Source organism: Folsomia candida, unplaced genomic scaffold, assembly GCF_002217175.1.
Source record: "Folsomia candida strain VU population unplaced genomic scaffold, ASM221717v1 Fcan01_Sc041, whole genome shotgun sequence".
Classification (NCBI taxonomy): domain Eukaryota; kingdom Metazoa; phylum Arthropoda; class Collembola; order Entomobryomorpha; family Isotomidae; genus Folsomia; species Folsomia candida.
The window spans coordinates 689,065-694,850 of NW_019091233.1; the positions used below are offsets into that span (position 1 = coordinate 689,065).

At 36.6% G+C, this 5,786-nt stretch overlaps 1 long non-coding RNA gene across 1 annotated transcript; it reads left to right on the plus strand.

The window, feature by feature from the left end:
• The first annotated feature begins 875 nt into the window (after positions 1-875).
• LOC110861410 lies at positions 876-2,159 on the plus strand. Its single transcript, XR_002549049.2, has 3 exons — positions 876-993; positions 1,289-1,477; positions 1,694-2,159. It is a non-coding gene; the product is annotated as an uncharacterized LOC110861410 (long non-coding RNA).
• Positions 2,160-5,786: the final 3,627 nt, after the last annotated feature.

Consider the following 5,786-nt stretch of genomic DNA (forward strand, 5'->3'; position numbering starts at 1 on the left):
TTATCGATAAGTAGTGTACCTTTTTTATGCAAACTAGGATGTCATAAAACGATTTATGTTGAGGATGTAGCATAAATTGGGAGTTGTTATCGTAAAACATTACGATTAAAAGTAATGAATCATCCTATACAGTTATGTAAATGTGAGTCCCTATAATCGCGCTTAACCCTCAGTACATATGTACGTATGTATGTGTGCATGCGGTTAGGGAACGTCCATACATTACGGCATCATTTTAATGGGTTGGTAGTTTAGGTCTTCCTATCTTTCCCATGTTAAAATTCCCTATCCCTTAATGCTTACGTTGGTTGGGTGGGTACTAACCATAGAGAATTTTTGATGACGTAATGTATGAATGGTCCCTTACATATTACGCTATTTATCCGTCTCGTTTATCTCTGTCATGGTTATATACGTCTTACCAGTAAGTTAATCACTCTCCTTAACCTCTTGACGACCAAGTACACACATTTGTATAGTACTTTATTTACCATTGGGGACGGAACATACAAATTGCGCGTATCGCATAAACTTCCCTGACAGCGAAATTTCTCAAAAATAAAAATATTTCTTTGGTATTTTGTGTCAAACTCGATGGTAAAAAGTGGACTTTTTTGGGTATTTTTCTTCACAAATTTTGGAGTCCCTATAGCGACCAATGTTAAAAAGTGAATTTTTCGTGTCTTTCGTCAAAAACTCGAAAAAATTGGAAAGTACCTGAAAATTTTAATTAGTTGCTATCAGGTGTAATTATGAAATTAACATCGTACCGGTGGGAAGTTTTATTAAAAATCAATATGGTCAAAGAGGTTAAATGGTAAATATTATTGGCTATAAAAATATTTTATGTAATGCGTATTTTCTTCTGGATAAAAGTTGGGGATCCTTCCTACTTTGTACTAGTGTTACTTCACATTCGGTATAGAGTGGAAACCCAGCTCCAGAAAATAATTCTTGATTTACAAAGAAGGATTTGATCAAATTCATTTCAAGGTAAGCTTGTCCCTTATTTTGCAATCATAACGGTACCTGAATGGCTGACAAGGAAGTGAAGAAGGAAAATTCTTCAAACGGGAAATTTGAAAAACTCAATTAATAAAAAATTATCAAACACGTAAATTTAAGCATTTCCTGTCAGGAAAATTTCAAAAAAAGGACAAAAATTTGTGTCTTAAAAACAGTCACAAATTTTTATCATGCCCTTTTTGTCGCTCCCAGTCTTATGGTCACAATTTCAGTAATAATAACTGATAATTTAAAATTGATTGCGAATTTTCTGTAATTGAAGAAATGAAGACGTCAACTTTGGGAGGGATTTTTCTCCTCATATTTTGCATTATTGCTTCTCAACCCACCGTTTCTGGGCAGGATTGCTTCGAAGCTTGGAGTCGTTGCACGGGTTGGAGCAGTGGAGGAACGGGAATTTTGTGGAAGAGTTGTGCAGGCCGGTGTCGATTATGCCAGGGACGTGCCACAGGTTGGTAAATGAATAAGTGAGGGGCTGTTCTTAAATTTCGTAACGCTTGAAGGGGGGGAGGAGGGGGTTTAGACCCAGTGATGTCGTGCCTATGAGTGCCATGTTAAAGGCTCGAGAAAATCAATTTTTAACGTTACGTAATTTAAGAACGGTCCCTGATTGAAAACCTGATGCTGAAAAATTCATACTTTAAGACATATTTACGATGACATTTAGGGGCATGTGTTCCTGTGAATGGGCCGTGTGGAGCAAGGTCACAATGCCAATGCTCAGGTGGGAATGTTCCTAAAAGTACCAATTATTTGGATAGGATTACCTGTCGATTTGGTCTGTAGGATGTGTCTAACCGTTTGCTCCGGTTTAAATTGGTTTTATGAAACAATAAAGAAGGAAAGGTTAGCCTTAACGAAGGTGTGGAATAGTTTTGTAAAAAAAATGCGAAAAGCTCAAAAATTTATGTACGTTGCAATTGTTCATTTATGTAATTTGAACGTTAATATTTATTTTGAACAAATTTTTATTGAAATTTTGTAAAACTCAAAAAAAGCATGAAAAGATTTGTTTGAACGTTTCGAATTTGGTAAAATTTCAAAATTCGGATTTACGGTAACAACCAAATTATCAAATAATCTGAATGAAATTATTGTAATTTCGTATTAAATAAAATATTTGCATTTTTGTGTATTTATGTATGATGTCTACCTTTTTTCCTGCCCATATGTTTGGAAAACCACGTTATACCTTTCGGAATTCCTCATTCCAGCAAATTTAAACTTGTGCCTCGGTGGGAAGGGGACCTCCAACTCGGTTACACCCAAACCCTACGATTTGCTCTCCTGGTAGGAATTAATCATACTAATCTTTGGGGTAACACGACCTATTTTCGAGAAAATCGACTCCACAATCGGCCAAAACGCCACTTTCCATGTCAGATGTTCAAAGTCCAAACACTTTCTTATTCTGTTGGCGCATGCTTAGTGGGTGGTGCCGTGTATCCATAACCGTTTTCACGTCCTTATCCATGAAACAATCTTCGAATCGAATAACCCCTTCAATATAAATATATAATGACATGCCTATTAGAATACTTAGTTTCATTCGAAAATAAGTCATCCCGATTTCTGTATATTTTCATTTACATTCAGTCATTTTCTATAAAATTCTTTTCGCTTCACTTCATCGGACTTCATTTCTTACTTCGCCATAATGAACTTTTCCATGTTTTGTCATATTAACCCGGAATTAAACTCATAGAATTTTTATTTTCCTTGCCAAATTCATTGGTAAACTTACCATTTTTCAGAGACCTGCAACCAGGGAAATGCTACCCAAATATGTCACTAATACAATACATGTAGAAATCTCTGTTATCTCGTCTACATAAAGTGGCCTGGATAGACCCTACAGTACAGTTTGTTGACGGTGGAGCAATCCTGTTGACTAGCACGTCTTTGTCCTTCTACATTATACTGACCTCCAGTGATCAGCTCCCTTTGTCTGTTTTGGCGCTATTTTCAGTCGTAGCTTTCGATATAATCGTATTGATACAATTTCTATGCAAAATTTTGTCATTTCCATACACCAAATCCGTAAACTTGATTAATACAACAAGACGAGGAATAGTAAAGGTGTGGAGATGGGAAACGAAATATATTATGTCATCCGCCCCATTGAAAGTGGAGTTGGGAAACGATGCGTTTTTCGATTGATGGATATCACTCTCAATTTTTAAAATTGCTTTAGATTTCCTTGTCACGCTTTTGCTACTTTAAACTAAGCTACACTAGTGCCACAAATACATGTTAAAGAAATAACTTGCCTCTTATAATAATTATTTTCCATTAATGATAATATAAATTCACTCACAAGAGAAAAACTATGTTCGAGCTTTGATGGATTGAAATTAAGTTGGATGAACCTTTTGTGTCGTAAGTTTAGGTAACACAATTTTCCATGAATATCCACAATGGAAGATTTAACAATACAGTATGTCCCTGCTATGTGTAGGTATTTGAATATAAGATTGAGGCAATAAACGATTCATTGAGCTCTATTGAATTATTTAATTTGTTCCAGTAATAATTTAAAATACGTATTTACAATTTTATTTAGAACCTTTTGTATATTACAAAAATTTCTTGTTATGTATCTATTGAAGAATTTCCTTCCGATATAATCTTGTACATTCATGCATTCACATTGTCTATTCAATTTTAAAAATTGAAAAATTGAATTTGCATTGAACTTTTCCAACGTTTTCAGGTCCAGTAACTACAAGAATGTGGGTTACTCTAGTTATGCTGATGTCTCTAAATTACTTCGCTATGTCAGCAGCAAATCCATACGTCATCAAGAACTGCCTCTATCACTTCGTAAACGTGATTGGAATGTCGACGTTTCTCGCCACAAGTGGTAATCAGCATCTTATTAGCAATTTCACCAATCCAAATTCCTTGAGTTGGAAAACATTTCTGTACACACGAACACTAAACTGCAAGGTTAAAATGTTACCGGTCAATATACTTAGTTCATCCTTGGAAGAGGACCTAACTGCGCTTCTCGGGCACTTGACTACCGCTAAGGCTATATTTGAGAACCCAGATTACATTGTATTTTATCTTAAGGCTAATTTGAGCAAAACCCCAAACGAGTTTCCAAATTTCTTTAGGGCCTTATTAACTCTAACGGTCACCTCCAAATTCTTTGTCGTCGATCCGACGAGCACATTTCTTCTTAATCTTCAAGAAGCTAGCCTATCTCGTATTGATCAATCCCACTTAATAAGTCAAATCTGGCGTGCGCGTAACACTAATTTCAAGGGTGGTCCGGTCTCCGTCCCCAAACTCCGTACGTCTTACGAATATTTTGGAGTAATTTATGGCAAAGGTGTCGTCTGCGAATTGGGATACAAATATTCTTCCAGCGGTCTCTACTGTCTCCTACACAGCATTTCGGACATCCTTAATTTTACCGCGTTTGACTACGTTTTCCAACGTGACAAAGTTCCGGGTACCCCGCTACTAGCAGTAGTTAAGAAAGACGGACACCAAGTTCTTCTCGACGCCCTGAATAATCCAAACAATAAAATGCAGGTCGTTTCCCACTTTTACAACGTTCTTCCATTTGGCTTCGTTCTAGTAATTGATAAAGCTGAATTTAAATTTCAAATCCGATTTTATCATTTGACGTGACTACTTGGATCGTACTTTTTGCAACTATTGTAGTAATTAGTATTTGCATATGGGTAGAGAATGGGATAATTTGTAATGGCATACTAAATTTTAAGGATCTCCCCCTTCTAACAGTATCAAGCACGCTGACTGAGCAAAGTTTATCCATTCGTTTGTTAAAAAAAGACCAGTCAAGCTTAAGCTTTTCGAATTACCTACTTCTCATTTGGTTTGTTGTGAGCATCGTTCTCATTGGAGGTTTCCGAAGTGCTTTTTATCGCTTCCTTACTAGCTCCGTCCCACCGACGAACGTCCCCTCAACCCTGGAAGAACTTATGACGTCCAAGTACACAATGGTGGGGTCTGACTCATTTTTACTTGGTATGGATAGTGGTCCCGCCGTAAACATTTTAGAGTATATACTCAACAGCTACCTGGCTTCTTCTGAGGACGAAGATGAAAACGAAGACGACAACTAAGATCAAAGAGTTAATGGCAAAATCAGTACTAGAGAAATCCGGCGTAGATCAACATTCGATTCCCAAGTCTGTTGGCATTTGAGTTTTTACATATCTTCACTCTAAATAAGAATAAACTGTCGTAAAAGCACATAGGGAATTAGCTTCAGCCTCACTTCACCTAAAATTAAAATCCCATTTTGCCCCGACCACACCCGCTGGGTGCGAGGGGGTGTGGTACACCTCGGGAACACTTAATTTCACTCTATATCATTCATGTTGGATTTTTGGATTTAATAAAGCAACCATCTGGGAGTATAAAGGTGAAAGAAATTTAAAAATCCGAGTAAAATTTGATTTTTGACGTGCATTTGAGTGAATGAAAGCTGGAGTGAAAGTGTTTTTTGGGCGTCTTAGAGTGGGTGTGGCGGGCACAAATGTATGAGGGTCAAAAGCAGCAAAACTCATACACATATACAAGTACACTTTCTGCAAGTACAGATTTTAACACGCATATACGTACTTGTGCTACACAAGTACGTGCATGTTTTTACACAAGTACGTGTATGTTTTTACACGAGTACGTGTATATTTTTACACGAGTACGTGTATATTTTTACACGAGTACGTGTATAAAGTATATACACAAATACGTATAAATATATGCACAAGTACCTGTAA